Below are 18,769 nucleotides of genomic sequence, written 5' to 3'. Positions count from 1 at the left end.
ACGAAAAAGAACAATTAGGAAGCACTGGCCAAGGATTATAACATAGGGTACTTTTGCTTTCTCATGAGGCTTAATCCTTCCTTTTGCCCTGTTGCATCCAAATGAATGTCTGGGATAAAATTCCCATAAATTGGAAAGCTGTGTTTCCCATCTAAGGGAATTACTGATTCCCTACAACTCATTTCCTGATAATTTTTGCTAAGAGTATTGGACAGCGGATGGTTCTCGGTGTAAATGTTGGGGTGACACAACCATACGTACATTTGGTCTTAAATTTTTACCAGGCTTGCCTACTTCCTTGCAGGCTGACCCCTTCATGCGTCCCATTTCTCACCATCACTGTTATTAACCTGTTTGTTAAACTTTCCTCTCAGCGGAAAGAGTTGAAAGAAATGACATTTGCTTCCTTTACAATGAATAGCAGGTACTTAGATAAGGATGGTGTGGGGAATGGATGCATCATAGTTTCAACGTCCAGCCCCTGAGGAAGGCACTTCTAATATTCGTGGTGCTACGGTCTGAGCGCTTGTGTCCCTCCCAGTTCATAGGCTGAAATACTAACGCCCAGGGTGATGTATGAGGGGCTGGGGCCTTTGGAAAGCGATCGGGTCATGAGGACGGAACCCACATGAATGAGATTAAGGCCTGAGGGGTTCGAGAGACCTCTCTTGTCCTTTTTTTACCATGTGAGGACTCAGTGAGACGTTGGCGACCTGTGACTCAAAAGATGGTCCTCCCCTACCAGATGAAGTGGAAATATTCCTCAAATGGATAAATTTGTTAAATTGTATCTCCCCAAGATAAACTTGATGTATTTATCGTTTCCTATTGACACCCTGAGAACGTTTAGCACGATGCCTTACGTGTGTTGGGTGCACAATAAATATTGACCACCTGGAACTAAGCCTGTTCCCACTGGGAGCTATTCCACTACTGGATTATTCTTGAGAAAGTGTCCAACATTTGGGTCAAGAATATCAGTAGAGAAACGAGGAGGACTTTCTCAGTAAAGTTTCAAGCCCTTGTACAAAAGGAAGTGTGGCCTTCCCTCATCCACAAAAAAAAAAAAAAAAAAAAAGTAATAAGAAATAGGATTTGAGCCGATCTCTGAATTCTTTAAAGGCTGGAAGAATGTTGATATGTTTAGAATAAGTGAGGGTTCCAGATGGGTTTATGGGAGAAGAACCATGACCAGAGGCAGTGAGTGAGGGCAGTCAGGGGGGCGGGTGGGACGGAATCTTCTAATGTATTCTGAAAACTGGACTCTCCTCCCAAATTAAGCTTTGCGCAGGGCTTGTAATGATAAAAGCAGAGCATTGGGGATCAGCTGCAGGCTCCATTCCCCCGGGAGAGGCAGCATTAGCCCTTCAGGACCTTGCGTAGTGTCGAAACTGGAAGCCAGTGTTGGCAATGGTAGAAAGGGCGATGGGGAAAGGCTTTTTTCCTTAAATTAAAATTGAATGACAAGATCAGATACGAGAGGCAAAAATGAGAAAGGTGTCAAAAGCCAGGAGCCCCAATCCCGTAGGCAGCTCCTGGGTTCCAGGCTGGGGAAGGCCTGCAAGGCCCTGAGGTGAGAGGAATGAAAGCTTTGCTTCCTCCCCCACCGCTGAGTCAGAGGAATTGCTCCAGAGAGCTTTCTCTGTTCTCTTTTAGCTTCCTTCCTTCTTTATTTCTTTCTCTGCCTTCATCTTCTTCCAGAAGCAAAGAGCAATAGGCAAGCTCCAGATTTAGCTGGCAGAAACAAGCTATTCCCAACTGTTCTCTTGGCCTCGGCTCCCTACCCTGTTGCCAGTTTTCTTTCTAAAATATAAATGTGTCCATAGCATCCTTCTGCACCACAACCCCTGAATCACCCACAGGACACATTTGAAAACCGACAGTATGGCTTAGGAGGCCATTCCTAGTCTCTAACCTCCCATACCCCAAATATGCACACCAAGACAAGGCAGAGCGGACAATGTGTTTCTCGCGCCGGAGCGAGCATTTTCCTGCCTACACAGATATGATACGCTGATCTCGCCACCTGCAAGTGCATCTGCATCCTTCAAAACCCAGCTTTTCCGTGCAGACTTCCAGAAACTAGCTTAATGTGACATTTCTGACTGTTTCTGTTGCTGCTGCCGTTGGCCTCCCCCCCCCCCCCAGTATTTTTCCCTGTTGATTTCCTGCAGTGGGGGGACTGGGTTTCTGTTTGCTTGTCCCTCTCACTGCTGACCAAGCAGAATTCATCATCTCACGTGTGTGTCATGGGGTCATGTCCATCCCTTTATTACAGAAACCTTCACACCATAGTGTAGCTGTTCGGTTATGTATTTATCTACCACGCTCGACTGGAAGCTTCCTTAGGACAAGGGCCCTGTCTCAACCAATTCCTCCAGCACGATTCTTAGTTAACCCGAGAGCGTTTGTCACACAGGATTCTTTTTTTTTCTTGGCTTCAAGTTCTGGGCTGTGATCATAATCTCTTCACTGAAAGACTGAGAAGAAGACCATTCCTAGCACAACTTTAAGACCCAATATTTTGTCCTGAGTTGCAGCAAGGGCCCATCATTCACTTCCCACAGAGGGATTCATGAAATCAGTATGTGAGGAGTAAGTTCTAATGGAGACAGGGACAAACATGTTCTCCCCTTGCTAAGTAGGGAAGCAAAATTAGCTGGTCATGTTGGGCATTTAGCACTAGACAGAGAAACCAATGCATGTGGCGTGAGAGAGTGACGTGGGAGTAAAATGAAGACCCCTGCCCCCACTCCCATGGGTTATAATTAATGCATATAATCACTATAATCATCCCTATAAACAATTCTATTATGCAAATCCAGATGTCTAAGTTAATCCTTCCACAGGCTCAAGGAACATAATTCTTCAAACAAATATTTATCCAATAATATTTCAGAAATGTTTAGTGATATGGCAGCCTGAGCAGCATCTCCCAATTTCTCTCCAGTTAATGATGAAAGCATGCACACACACACAGATATGAAAACTTATAACACTATTATTCAGCCCTAAAAGTTCATCAAATTTGGGGATAAACATTAATTAAGACCTATCAAAATTCAAAAATAAAATCTAAGTCTTACTATGTTTGCTGTTTTCACAGGGCAAACTTATGGCCTGAAAGAAGGTAGAGTTTTTTAAAAAACAATTTTCATATTGTTTACCTCCTAAATCAGAGATCCAATAACAGAACAACCCCAAACCCCCAAATTCAGAAAGCCTCTCTCAACCATGTAATAGGGTAAAAATGCCTCATAAGGGCTTTCAATTTATATAAATTAAAATAAACAGGCTCAGTAGGAGGCAGTAGGGAGAGAGAAAATACAAAGCTAAACGTACTGATAATTCTCATTATTATATATGGTATATTATATATATTTATGCATTGTAATATATAAATATAATTATACGTAGTTGTATAACACATAAAACCATATATGCCAAAGTAAATAGATATTTTCAGGGATTTTTCAAATGTAATTTTCCTACACTTTGAATTTAATATTGATTTCTACCTAAGTTGACACACCACTCTACTCCATTGATTATTTTAGGGTTTTATTCCCACCATCATCTGCTTCTACAGTAATTTTGGAGACTGAAATTTCCAAAAGTACAGGGCAAGAAGTGTGGCTGGGGAATGGCCATGCTAAAATGCCCTCGTGAATGAAATCTGAAGTCAAGTACAGAGTTGGAGAGAGAGAGGAGCCACCAGGATGGCAGTGCAGCTGCCAAGGTCAGAGAATTGCAAGCATCAGAGAATCGTTCAGTGGTGCAGGGGAAGACTGCTTCACCTGCTATGGGTCGGAGGGGATTTATAAAATATTAAAATTCCACAGACAGAAAAGTCAGGCAAGACGGTAAGAAAATTCGGAAAAAGAAAAATGATAGAGGGACTTTGCAATTTCTATAAAACATTAATAATTAAAACAGGGAAGTACTAACAAAAGGATTAACAGGTAAATAAGTAGAACAGATGTTAATGTATACAGGGTAGGGTAAAAGTAAGTTTACAGTTGTTCGTATGGAAAATAATGCAATAATTAATAAATAATTATACAAGAATAAACTCAGTGTTTCACATACTTACAGCTGTAAACCTACTTTTGCCACACATTGTATAAAGAAGTACATGGACTTATATTAATATATTACACTATATTAATATATTACATGTTGAAAATTATAAAGGAGTATGGAAGTTGAGAAAGTAGATTATTTGGAAAAATAATATCATTTATTTATTTTCTTAAATCATTTTTTATTTTTCAATTATAGTTGACATACAGTATTATACTAGTTTCAGGGGTACACCCCAGTGATTAGATATTATATAACTTACTAAGTGATCATCCCAATAAATCTTGTATCCATCTAACACCATACATAGTTATTAGAATATTAATGACTATATTCCCTACGCTGTACTTTACATCCCCATGACTATTCTGCTACTACCAATTTGTACTTTTAAATCCCTTCACCTTTTTCACCCAACCCCACAACCCCCTCTCCCCTCTGGCAACCATCAAAATGTGCTCTGTATCTATGAGTCTGTTTCTATTCTGCTTGTTTGTTTACTTTGTTTTTTGTTTTTTAGATTCAATTGTTGGCAGATATTTATTGCCATTTTATTTTTCATATTTTTAATCTTTGTTTTCTTTTTCTTCTTCTTAAAGAAGACCCTTTAACATTTCATAGAATACTGCTTTGGTGGTGGTGAACTCCTTTAGCTTCTTCTTGTCTGGGAAGCTCTTTATATGTCCTTCGATTTTAAATGGTAGCTTTGTTTGGTAGAGTAATCTAGGTCGTAGGTCCTTGCTTTTCATCACTTTGAATGTTTCTTGCCAATCCCTTCTGGCCTGGAAAGTTCCTGTTGAAAAATCAGCTGACAGTCTTATGGGCGTTCCCTTGTAGGCAACTAACTGATTTTCTCTTGCTGCTTTTAAGATTTTCTCTTTGTCTTTAACTTTTTGCATTTTAATTATGATGTGCCTTGCTGTGGGCCTCTTTGGGTTCATCTTGTTTGGGACTCTCTGTGCTTTCTGGGCTTGTATGTCTATTTCCTTCACCAGGTTAGGGAAGTTTTCCATCATTATTTTAGGTTTTCAATTCCTTGCTCTCTTTCTTCTCCTTAGGGTAACCCCATGATATGAATGTTGGTACACCTGAAGTTGTCCCAGAGGTTCTTTACACTATCCTCACTTTTTTGGATTATTTTTTCTTTTTGCTGTTTGGATTGTTGTGGGTTTTTTTGTTTCCTTATATTCCAAATCCTGTTTTGAGTCTCAGCTTCATCTACTCTACTGTTGATTCTCTGTATGTTATTCTTCTTTTCAGTTAGTGCATCCTTCATTTCTGACTGGTTCCTTCTATGGTTTCCATGTCCTTTTTTATGATGCTGAAGTTCTCTCTAAGTTCATCTACCCTTACCCTAAGTTCATTGAGCATCCTTATAACTGTTGTTTTGAACTGCGTCTAGCAGGTTGCTTGTCTCTGTTTTGTTTATTTTCTGGAGTTTTGTTGTGTTCTTTTATTTGGGATATGTTTGTCTCCTCATTTTGGCAGCCTCCCTGTGTTTGTTTCTATGTATTAGGTAGAGCTGCTACATCTCCCAGGCTTGGAAGAGTGGCCTAATGTAGTAGGTATCCTGTAGGGTCCAGTGGCACAGTCTCCCTGTTCACCAAGCTGGGCACTCCACGTACAACACTGCTGTGTGGGCTGTGTACACTCTTCAGTTGTACCTGAACCTTGATTGCTGTTCACACGTCAATGGGAGGGATTTTCCCCCAGAGTGATCTGCTGCAGGACTCCCTGCAACCACTGTGGAGGATCAGTTGTGCAGGGGCCCACCCACAGAGCAGGATTTAATTCAGTGGGGCTCTGGTGCCTGCTGAGTCTGTCCTTTGAGTGTGTTGCTTGTGGAGGTGGTTGGGTTATGCTTCGATGTGGTCTGAAGCTGTCCACCAGGTGCGCTGGCTCTGGGGCCTCCCCAGAGGTGTCAGCCAAGGTCAGTCACCACCTGTGTTCTGCCCAGGCCACCTGGCATAAGCTACAAAGTAAAAGCGATCTGCAGATTGTAGCTACTTGTGCTGGGCTTGGAGGTGCCCAGGAGAGGCTGAGCTGTGAACCAAGGCCAGCTGCTGCTAATGCTGAGCCTGGGGCCACTTAGCAAGAGGTACAGAGCACTCTGAGGACAAATGTTGCTTGTTTGAGAGATTTTAGGAAATTCTAAAGCATGAGCCAAGACTTTTCCATTCCTACGGAAAAGTCACTGGAAACAGCTTGGGTGGGCCCACAAGTTGGGTGGGGCAGGGTCTCAGGAAATCATTAGGGCAGGGTGAGCAGTGATAGCCAGGTTGATGGAGACTCATTAATGGCACCTGCCTGAGGACTCTGTGGGGGGAGGGCTCATCAAAGAAACAATGGTCTCTGCCAGCCCTTCTCTCTGAGAGAAAGCTGCCCCTCCAGCTCTCATCTTGATGCCAGACACTTCAGTTCCTCCTCATATGTCCCTGGTGCCTTTTGAGCTGCTGCCTCAGTGCTGGAATTCAGAGGGACTGAGTTCAAGTAAGTCCATATGTGGGCCCTTTAAGAGGAACTGTCTGGGGCTCCAGCAGACCTTCACCTCACTCAGCTACAATCCCCTCTGGTTTTTATATCCAGAAGTTATGAGGACTTCTCTTCCCGGCACTGGAACCCTGGGCTGGGACCTCTCGCTCCTCAGGGGGGAGCTCTGCCACTGACATATCCCTCCAGATATTTATCCGCCATGTGGAAATTTGCAAAAATCAGAAAATACCCATCATCCTTTGACCCCATCCTTGATTTTCCTGCTGTAAACAGCAAAGGACGCACTTCTGAACCCCATTCCAGATACATGAACGTAGAAGACACGATTGGAGTAAGGAGACAAATAGACACTTAATATAATTATAAATTATGGAAATTAGTGCAAATGTAATAGGATGTAGCAAAACTGAGAAAGAGGGAAGAAAGTTCCAGAAAAAGTTAAATAATTATGATTAGTAGGGGTAAGTGGATGCAAGTGTTTGCACTATACGGGCATTCTCTAATTGGGACTTTATAAAAATAAACAGTGTATATAAAAACGATTATTCACTCTATGTAGATAACCATCGAATGATTTATAAAAGCATACATATTCACTAAAAATATGGTCTCATTTGGATCGTCCATTCTTCTTCAGCTAGGCACTATCTGTCTAGTCCTAGATAAGTGGTTGGAGCCACCACCTACTTCTATATTCCTTCTGTTTAATTCTGCATTGTCTTCTTTCATAGCTTCTACAACGTTCTTACGTCCTAAGCTGTCTTTGCTGATGGTAAGGTAATCAAGCTGAGCTGTTCTCTCCTCTTCTGGGAGGCAGTGAGTACAGTGGTTAGGGCTTGGTAGTTAAGGCAACATACGCTTACATTCTGGCTCCATCATTTAGGAGCCATGTGGTCTTTTAGTATTTCAGAATCATAAATTCTACATCTCCAAAACGAGGACAACACTGCCTCTTCCTTTACAGATTCACTTTAAGAATTAACTGTGAGGAGGAGATAACGCAGGGACAGTGCCTGGTGCCTTGCACAGGGAGGGTCGGTTGTGGTCGTGGTGGCTGCTACAATCTGCTGGAGTTAGGTTGTTGCGTTGGAAGTGCTTGTAAAGTGACTGACTGTGGGACACTTTTCTCTCTGCTGTTGTTTCTTTTCTCTTGTCACTTTTCAAACAATGGTCCCTGAAATTGGTGTCTTTTACAGATACCAATTACATGAATTCTTTACCAGGAAAACAGCCGCTCTGTCTTAGGCTGGGTGAGACAGTTCACTTGGGAGAAATTATATTTACAGCATCGTTCCCTCTGCCACCCCCTCACCCCCAGAAAAGTCTCTTTCTTTGTTGACTAGATCTAGTGGCACTTTACAAGTTAAGGAATGTTTCATGCCAACGGCTGGAGATCCCCATCAATCTTTGTTGTCCCTGAGAGCACAGATTAAGCTATTTTCTGGATCAGTAAAAGTTTCAAAAACAGGACTGGCTGCAGTGAAGAGCTTGCCAGAGAGCTTTGAGAAAGTCCCTTGGCAGACGAAAAGAGGTAATGAAACCAGGTTTGCTTTAAGAATGGAGAAAAGATGAAATTCTCTCAGCTCTTTCCTGGCAAGCAAACCCATTCAGTTTTGCCTTCTAGGCCAAAGCTCAGAAAGCTCAAGTGAACATAATATTTCCACTCCTTTTAACAGAGACGAAATCACATTCCTTTCGAAAGTCTGCGGGTTACTACAGTGTTTAAGGGGCCCAGAGCCGGCTTTCTGTGCTGCTATCGCTTCTGCTCAGCCAGAGGCTGCAGGAGGTTTTCTGTTTCTCATCTCACACCTCATTTGACCTATGTTATAGAAAAGTCTTTTTTTTTGAAAATTAATGCTTATTCCTTTAGAAGCCCAGGCTTTTAAATAAATTGTTTTTAGGGTTGCATTAAGGATTCAGGCAAATATAATGCATAGACCTTGCCCAGAAATTGTGTTCTAATAATACAAATGAAAAGCTAATAATACCTACCATGTCCCTCGTGCTTTATGCATAGTGCCTTATATTATCCTCACAATGGCCTCATGAGCTGACTACAACGATCAGCCTCCTTTAACAGATGACCAAAATGAGGCCGAGAAAGAATAATTTCCCCAAGGTTGCAGTTACTAAGAAAAGGATCCTGGATCCCAAACCCAAATATACAGGACTTGAGAGCCGTGCTTTTGGCCAGTACTCCGTACCGCTTCCTCCACCTGATAAGGGCAACGTGTGAGGGAGAGCCTTGACCTTTGTAGACTTAATATTTATAGTTCCAATCATTTGCAAGTAATCCTAAAGGCCCATGGATCAAGTCACTTTTAAGATGTGCCCTGACATGCGTTAGAGTGACGTGCCTTGTGTGGCTGGCACACGGGAGTCAGTGAGGGGCTCAGCCTGCCGCCCAGCACACACCTGGCTTCCCAGCCTTTTCCTTCGTTTATTTGTAGCAACTCTTATAAAATCATAAGACTCACATTTCTTCCTTAACAGCAATTTAATTTAATAAAGAAATTCAGTTGTACAATTAGAGACACCCATTTTGTGTTTTGTATTTGGTAGAATAAGAAAGTTTGGAAAAACTCACTTCAATTTTTCATTTAGATGCTACTGAATTTCATTGTTGAAACTACAATCCATAATGGCGTTCAACCAATATGGATGGGGGTGTCAACAAAGATCTTAGGACATATCCCTTAGGATTTTGAGTGATTATATATATATGTGTGTATATATATATATATACACACACACACATAACAGAGTAGTACAGTGAATGCTTCAGGAGGCAGCATTGTGGACGCACGGTGTAGTTGGCATAATATTGCCAATCATGCTGGGTGTGGTCTACTTCACTGCAGCAATATCGGGAAGGCTGGTCTCGTCTCCTGGAATAGAGCAGGCAGTGGGAGACTGGACCAGGCAAAGGAGGGAGTGTTGGCAGGCCTAACACTGTCTTCAAAAAAACAAAGGCTGATTTATTCATCCAACAAAACATGTGTTGAAAGCCTATTACCAGCCAGGCCATGGATGCAAAGTTGCATGTCTTCAGGCAGAAGAAACAGCAGAAGCACCCATGCGGTTCCCTTTGAACCAGTTCAATCTCTCTTCTCCCTAGGCCTCTTTCCAAAAACTGTGGCGATCACTCAAGCTTCCTGCACTGAGCTTTTGATCACGCATTTTTCCCATTCTGGTTCCATCTAATTATTGACACTCAACTAGTTCATCTCTATTCCACCTCACTTCTGCCTTTTGTTGTGGATGGTTATACTTTCTCTCGGCTGACCCTTGGCAACCTTGAAAGCCTTCGGCTGCCACTCATTCTCCGAGCCCGGTTCTCCCAGCCCACTCATAGAAAATATACCTACCCGGGGGATGGTATATACCAACCTCTGGGGATGAAAACCATCGCTGGTCAACCTGGGAAAGAGAGGGCTTTGATCAAGGGCTGTGGCTACAGAAGATATGCAGTCATATGGTATTGAGAAGAGAGTCAGCTCAGACAAAATGGCCCGACAATGGGAAGGGTGGAGCAGGGACAGATAGTCATTGGAGATGCGGGCATTTGATATCAGGAAAGACTATCAGCAAGCAACGAAGTCCAAAACCTTGGTCTGGGGTTGAGAAGGTCATTGCAATTCCCACCCAGAGCCCACCCAGTGGCTCTAGGTGGACTCAGATCTTTGAAGTGTGGTTCTGCCATTTATCAGTTGGGTGTGACAGGCTCTGTGAAAATCATTTAGCCTCATGGAGCTTCATTTTCCTCTTCTCTGCAATGAAAATACTAGCGGCCTTGCAAGGTTTGTGAGGATTGAAGAACATAATGTATATAAAGCGCCAGCATATCGTGCTCGCTTCGGCAGCACATATACTAAAGCCCCAGCGTATAGTAAGCAGTAAGTGGCAGAGAGCACTATAAAAATGAAAGACAATGCATCTGAATATCTGTTTTCCAGACAGTAAGGGGGGGGGCAGGATCAGTAACCTAGGTAGAGGTAAAGGAGGCCTTTCTGGAGTAGAGCATAAAGTTAAATATAGTTTTCAAACTGTATGCCAATTTTTCATCTTCACATTAATGAGGACAAGATTATTTGTTGCATTTTCAGAACTTTCAGAAGATGTTGCATTAAGAATGATTTTAGCTCCTATATCACCACCCAAGTTTCAGTCAAATTAAGTAATATTTGAATGAACCAACACACTTATATGCATCAGAAGTCAGGGAGTTAAAACTTGTCAAAGTATTCAAATTACTGTTATAGCCACTCTTGGTGACAAATTCTGGCATGTTTTTTTAAAAATATTTTTTATATTTTTGACAAGTGAGTTCATAACAGGGCCAGAAACTATTGAAATGTGCACCAGATAATTAAACTGTCTAGCATGCAAGTTAAATTTCCTCTGGAAATTTGATTATGTCAATGCGGCTTAAAACCATTGTGAAGAGACTGCTTATGTCACATGCTAATTTGCTTTATTACACTAAGAGGGGGAACTCAGCTAAATGCTGATGATTTCTTTCTAAAATACCCTTCAGAACCAACAGCACAGTTGACACAAACTTTCCCCCCCAATTCCGTAATTCTTTTTTTTTTTTTATTGATACAAGTATACGTTTTATATATTTAAACTATGGCTCAACTAATTGTGATGTAATATAGCTTTTATATATACTGGTTTACTGCCTCAGATTAATTTCATAATTGTAAAATCAGTTTAATTGCATAACAGCTTATTTCATTTGGAAATTAAAAAAAAAAATTTATTGGCTCACATTCATTGCTTGATACCTGCCATTGACCAGTTTAACACTAGAAATAGTATTTTGTGGTCACTTCGGCAGCACACACACTAGGTATCATATCAGCATCCCAGTAAATTTCCATATTAGCCATTTATCTCAAAACTGTGATCTACTAATTATGATTAAGCTTTGCTGCAATGACATTTTATTTCACTTGCATTACTAGGCTCGTATTAACATAATTTAATTCTTTGTGCCTTTCAAATCCTGGTTCAAAGCAAGAAAGCATTGGAAATGTTAATTTCAGTTTTAAAGTCCCTGGTCACAGAGGCAGTACTTTCTCATGAATTAGTGATCAAACTCAAAGGCTCGTTAAGCAGTCCTGGTGACCTCGGGTCCAGGACAATGAATTCTGGATGAACAGGTCTGTGTTCTTTCCGGATGGTCTATGTGAGTGCTGTTCCTGACTAGGAAATAAAAAACGACCTCGTTGGCTAGTTTTCAAATTAAAGATTTGGACTGAATCTGGCCCTGTTGTGAACTCACTTGTCAAATCATTGCCCATATCCATTCAATAATCGAACAATGATCAGATAGGGCAGAAATATTAAGTTTGAATGAGTCGCCAAAAGCCAATTAGTGCACATATGATTTTAGCATTTGCTTTGAAAGGGATGTTAAAGCTCACCTAGCCCAAATTCCTGGAGTTTATGGAATGCCATAAATCGGGTGTGAGTTAAAGACATTTATCCTGTTAGGAAGGTTAACCACTTGCTTAATTGCGGTGGTGTCTCCATTATGGCCTTTAGCGAATGTGGCTAAATTCTAGCATTCAGGACTATCTGCTTGTGTTTAATTTTATCTCCTGGATTTTACAGGAAAGATTCAGGCTCTGCCTACCTTGCAGACTCTAATATCTCTCTGTAGTCCTCAAGCCACATGTAATTGCCCTTTATAAGAGGGGTAGAAAGAGTGCACTAACTTAGGAATTCATTACTTTTTCTTTTCCACCGTTACAAACACATGAAGTCTCGAGAGCACTGTAACATTACTGAGTAATATGTTAGCTAACAAGAATCAAATAAAATCCGGTGGGTTTTCTGGGTTCCCACCTGGTTTAATGTATGAACCCTGGAATGATCTCTTTCTGGAATTATTTCCTGCTCATATATACTCATTCTGTTAGCATTATTTAGCCTCTATAGGGAATATTTTGTTTGAAATTCTTGCAATCACGGCGAAAGCTTTTAGGCTTTAAGATGGGAAGACTATTCAAAGATCATCATTAAGGTTTCTAAGTCAGTCCCACCAGGGAGCTCAGACCCACAGAGAAAGCAGGGACCTTGAGGAGTCTTTGTTATTTTTAGGAAAAAAAAGAGAACCGATAACCCAGCCTTTATAACATAGTCCAGCATCTCAAAATACGAAATTCACGAGGTTCATTTTCCGTCTCCTTCCACCTGGTCTGGATGATCCTGCGGACACAGGATCCTACCTCTTGCCTCCCTTTCCAGACTATGCAAGATCCATCTGAGAGACGGTGACACCTCTCTGTACACCAGCCCTCACGCTATCTCCTTTGACACCCAACAGTGGTGGCATCTTGCCCTGATTGTTCAATTGCCTGAGTACATCTTAGTTTTCTTTTATCTTGGAAGCCATTCTAAAACATCTGGACTTACACAAGCGCTCCGGCACTCGTCCCCACAGCCATAGGCAGGTCATTTTCTCTTTCCCCGATTTTGACATCACTGGCTCCCAGTCACCTTTCAAGGCTGTGCTCGGGCTTCCTTTCTCCAGGGAAAGGTGCCCGACTGGCCTCGCCCTCAAGCTGGATCACCTGCCTCTCTTTTAGCTCCATACATTCCCCAATCATTTATTACACGGCATGCTCATCATGAGCTTACTCCTCTCTCTCCTTCCCGGACTATTTGGGGCCTAGAGATGTTGTCTTTTATGGTAAAATTCCAAGTAACACCACCCAAAAAATGAGAGGCTCAGAGCGAAGATTTGTGGGTTGAATAAATAAGTGGTGATGTGTAGTTAGGTTTAGATGGAGAGGCCTGACCTTTAGCTGAGATGTGTGTCGATTTTTTATGAGCCATTTTTCCTTCCTATTTGACTAATACAGTTTCTCTCCAGAGGCAAGAGTCATATTATCTGCATTCCCATAAAATCTCATCCTTCTAAGAAGACACAGATCTTCTCTGGTGTCAATCAGAACAGCGGCACCCGAACGCTGAGAGGACTGACAGACCTGCTCAAGTGCACACGCACCTGAGGCGCAGTTTAGAAATACAAGTGAATCGTGATCCGCACCAACTCGGGGCGTGTCAGTCATTTTCTTTACACTCAAGACGGTTGTGGGGAAACATTTATTGTGCTTTATAAATTATTCATAATGGAATTTTTTTAAATGCCCCACACTGATGCATTTAAAATACGATTCAATATACAGAGGTACCAAAGTTGAGGCAGCCTTCAGTTACTTACCAGGTGCCTAACTAATCGAGGTATCTTTATACAAGTGGAGGAATAACTGAAATCTCAGGGACCACCCTAGAACAGTATTCTAACGAAGTAAATGGAAATGACAATAAATAAACAAGCCTAAGGACTGCGAAGAGGTCAGGTAAAGGAAGATGACAGAAGTTTTACCAGGATTTTAAAACTTTAAAACAACACATCTATTCTTACTATGCATCTATTATTACTAAGAAAGTACCTTGCATTTTGCATAAAAGAGAAAGCCATCAGCTATTTACTTGAATTCAGAGACACAGCTATGCATGGCCTGCAGGATGGGGAGAGGAAACTAAGGACAGCTGTTTTGCCACAGTGTACATGGGGGAAGAGTGAAGATGCTTAACTTTCTCAAGACTGCGGCGGGCTGGAGGGAGGCGGGCCTGAAGCTTCTGGCCCTTCAGTTAGAGAAACAATAGGCAGTTTTTCATTCCTCCCTCTCACCTCCCGAGTGACCTTGTTCTGGAGTTTGCTTCGGCAGTTTCTCTCCCCTGGGATCTCCCATCAGCTTACAAACTTCCTTAACATCAGCCTTTCCTCCTCTAGCTACTATTCCAGACTTTACTCTTTCTCTTCAGCACAGTCTGGAGATTTAGCAACGCTCCAAGTTCCCGCCTCCTTGGCCCCGGCTGGGTAGCTCGGCTGATTAGAGCATCATCCTATTGTGCGAAGGTTGCAGGTTCAGTCCCCGGTCAGGGCACATACGAGAAACAACCAATGAGTGTTTAAATAAGTGGAACAACAGATTGATGTTTCTCTCCCTCTCTCAAAAATCAACAAACAAAAGTTTCCACTTTCTCATTTCCACTTTTCTCAGCCGATTAGGATTTCAAACTCGCCATAACAACTTTTATTAAAGAAACCAGTGACAAATACTGCTGAAGCCAAAGGTTGATTTTCACTCTACCTGTGACTCTGACTCTAAACACCATTTGACATGGCTGTTTATTTCCTTTTCGAACATGTCATTCTCTATGCTTCTCAAGCCCATACATCATTTTCTTCCTACCTTGCCGGTAGCATTCTCTAAACTTCAGGTACCCCAGGGCTCTATCAGTGCCTCTCCTTTTCTTATCTACACTCCAGCTACTAAATTTAAATACCACCAATACCCATTATTCTCCAACCTGCACCTTATATATCCAACTGCCTCCTGGATATCTCCTTTTGGAGGGCTGTTGGGCACCTGAAACTTAACAAGTCCAAGGAGATTCACTGTGTCCTTTCCTCTTACCCCCACTCCAGATACCCCCGCCAAATCTACCTCCTTGGAAGCCCTCCCCAAGTCACCATCAGTATACATCACACACATCAACTGCTCAGACCAAAAACTAAGACATCAGTTTCCAATTCCTTTTTTCCCTTCACATCACTCATTTATCCATCCGTAAGTCCCATTCACTCCGAAATATGTCCAGAATTCAATCAGTTTCATTATCTCACAGCTTCTCAAGTGAGCCTCCATCTGTCACCTGGGCTAATGTGACAGCCCTCACTACCAGTCTCCCTGCCTCCACCACCGCCTGTCTGGCAATCACTTCTACACACAGCAGGCAGAGTGATCTTTTAAAAAATCTAAATTCACATCATTCCTTTGCTTAAAACACTTTAATAGCTCCCCACTGCAACGAGAGCAAAATGTGAGCTCCTTACCCTATGCCCTCGAGGACCTGGCCCTGCTCACTCCCTCCACCTGTGTGGTCTCAAAGCCATTACTCTCCAAGCTGTACTTGCTGCCCCTTTCCCCTCCTGCAGAATGGGAACACTCCTCCCTCAGGGGACTGACTCTTTCTTACCATTCGGGTCTCAGCTCAAATCCCTGGGCTTTCTCTCGAATATTAGCAGCCTTCCCGCTGCATCACCCACCATGAAATTAATAATTTTCTCCATAGAATGCTTTTATCTTCTTTATAGCCCAGTAATTACGAAGACCGTCTTGCTTTGTTGGTGAGTATTTTCTCATTACTAAAATGAAAGTTTCTGGAGGGCCCAGGCCCTTGAGGCTCACTCTGTCCTTGGGGCCGAGGTGAATGGTTGATGATGTTTGTTGGCTGACTGACTCCCAGACTCAGGATGCCTCTCCGTCACCTATTAAAATTTACCTTTCTACTGAAAGCTTCAGAAGCTCATGTTTTGACGGATAAGACATCTCCGAGGATTATTTTGGGGTGGTTGACCCACAGAAATCGGCCTTTGCTACCCTTGGCTCCATCCGAGCCTGTGGGGTGAGCCCTTTTTCATGTCTACCCCTGTCTCCGTCTTGACCCTGGTCCAGATGGGTCTCTAAATGTCTCCACCTAAACATTTACCTCCTTTGTGGCTCTATTCTATCTTTCTCTTCTGTTTAAACAAAAAGCAAAGGGCTTCCTTTAAAAGGAGCACAATAACAGCAAGTGACTGCATTTACTGAGCATTAGAAACCATTATATTCAAATAGCTTCTGCTTTGGCTATTGTCTTAAAACAATAGACAGTTTAGCTGTTATTTAAAAAAACTCATTGTGACACAGCTCTTTACTCCAAAATTGGATATCAGTGGATCAAATTATGTTTCCTAAAATATTCTCATATAGTACATCTTTTAAAAAAATGTTTTTATTGTTGTTGTGTTTTTTTTTAGAGAGAGAGAGGAAGAGATGGGGGAGAGAGAGAGAGAAACATTGATGTGAGAAACATTGATTTCTTTGTTTCACTCCGACTGGGGATCAAACCCGCAGCTTGGGTATGTGCCCTGACTTGGAATCGAACAGTCGATCTTTAGGCACACGGGATGATGTTCACCTAACTAAGCCACACTGGACAGGGCTCATGTAGTATATCTTGATAGAAAAGGGCTAGTGAGTTCATTCAATACCCTAACATGATGTTATAGAGAGGCCCAATTTAATCCTTTGGTGTTTGAGGTCATAGTCACTTCCAGAGCAACGAACTCATGTTTCTAGGCACTGTATTTCATTCAGAAAATATCTGTTGAATCGCTATTATATACCAGGCACTGTAACAGATGTTGGGAATGTTATGGGATTGAATGTAACAGACATGTCATCTGTCTTTATGGAGCTTAGAGTCTTAAGGGGGAGGTACACAGGGTGGGGCAAAAGTAGATTTACAGTTGTTCGTATGGAAAATAATGCAATAATTAATAAGTAATACAAGAATAAACTGTGCTTTGTATACTTGCAACAGTAAGCCTACTTTTGCCCCACCTTATATATTAATAAAATAAAATAAATAATAGGTAATGATTATTGAATGAATGCTTACTGTGTGCCAGGCAGTGTCCTAAAGCTGTTTTACAACTATTAACTCATTCAATCCTTACAACACTCCGCTGTGATGTAGGAACTACTAGCATCCCCATGTTATAGAGGAAGGTCACACATCTGGTAAGAGGCCAAGAGGGGATTCGAAATGAGGCTCGAGAGACATACTTTCAATCACTATGCTTTACTACCTCCTGAGACTTATTTTGAAAAAATGAGAGGCAAGTGCCATTTCAGGTAAGTTCATAATTATAATAAGTTCTATGAGCCTAAGGTAAAGCATATAAAGAGAGTACATTCCAGAGTGACATAGTCTGGGGAATCAGGGAAGATTTTCTTAGGGAAAAGGTATTAGAACTGAGCTGGGAAGGACTTAATTAATTTATATTTCATTCCCACCAACACTGTTCTGCTCCAGCTAATACTAGAACCTTCTTTTCAAAGGAATACAGAGGCTCCCCATTGACAATTTGGTAGTGAATTCCTTCTCCTGAATATAATCCCACTTATATTCCTACTTCCTGCAATATAATCGTTCTGTGCTGTTGTTTAATGTAATACAGAGTCCGAACAAATAAATATGGGTCACATGCATGCACAACTCCCTGGGTAGCCATGGTCTGCCTCAGGTTAAGTGTGAACTCCGGATGATTATGACACCTTCAATGATAACCCTAAGACGTGAACAATATTAACTCCCATTCTTTTGTGATCCCTTCTAGCCACTTGTAGATAAAGCTACAGTTTGGAGAGGCAGTGTTTAAGAATATCAGATTATGCAGTCAGGGCACTAGAAGAACTGCCATTATAACATTTAATTTATGACACATTATTGGAAAAACAGTCCTCCCTGCCCGTGGGGCAAAGCACCAAAGCACTGGCGTGTGCTGCTAAAGGAGGTCGTCATAGGTTCCCTTGAAGCAACAGTTCATTTAATTCCCAGAGAGACCAGGAAGCTCCAATTTGTTCCTTGGTCACAGATTTCATTATTCACCCAAATCCTTATCTAAAAATATACAATGCTGCACAAAAAGGGAGACCAAGAGAAGGAAGGGGAATGAATGCATGGCCAAATGACCAAGTCCAAGAGGACTGATTTTTCTTTTTTTTTTAACTTGCAGATAAAACTCACAGATTTCAGAAAAGAAATCACAGACTTGTAATGAGGTGGGTGACTAAATCAGCAAATGAGAAGCAAGAAACATCCCAGCGGCAATTACTCCACAGCCACTGAAATTTGCAGAAGATGCCAGCATCTCCCAGGAGAGTAAACAATCGTGATGCTGAAACGTCAGCTGTGGAGATTGTACGTTAGAAACGCAATGAGAAGCGTCCCCGCAGCCCACTTTGTCTCGTGGAGTGTAGCATTCCGCACAGCCGGCCACAGGGCCGTGGCTATATCAGCAGGAATGTCTTTTCTTCTTTGTCCATGGTGATCATTAATGGCCTCAACTGCAGACGCACCAGCCAGCTTAATTATCATCACCAATAACTGCTTATGTCTAATAAGGTAAAATAATACAAGTCAAACCCAAATCCTGCACCCATCCACTCGACCGCTCTCCTTCATGGCTGGTTGACTGTCCGGTCCTGCATCTCTTCGGCACAGTCAGGAGAGACCTCCCTTTTGGATGCCCTGGTGATACTTTCTCTATATGCTTTCT

The 18,769-nt window shown here is 42.0% G+C and overlaps 1 protein-coding gene across 2 annotated transcripts in view; it reads right to left on the bottom strand.

The window, feature by feature from the left end:
* The window catches only part of GRIN3A (glutamate ionotropic receptor NMDA type subunit 3A), a 125,924-nt gene that overhangs the window by 81,410 nt on the left and 25,745 nt on the right, over nt 1–18,769 (bottom strand). The window lies entirely within an intron of this gene.

The sequence above is a fragment of the Miniopterus schreibersii genome, assembly GCF_964146895.1.
Source record: "Miniopterus schreibersii genome assembly, chromosome: 11".
NCBI classification, from domain to species: Eukaryota; Metazoa; Chordata; class Mammalia; order Chiroptera; family Miniopteridae; genus Miniopterus; species Miniopterus schreibersii.
The sequence above is the reverse complement of the archived record's forward strand: the minus strand, read 5'-3'. Positions and strand labels throughout refer to the sequence as shown.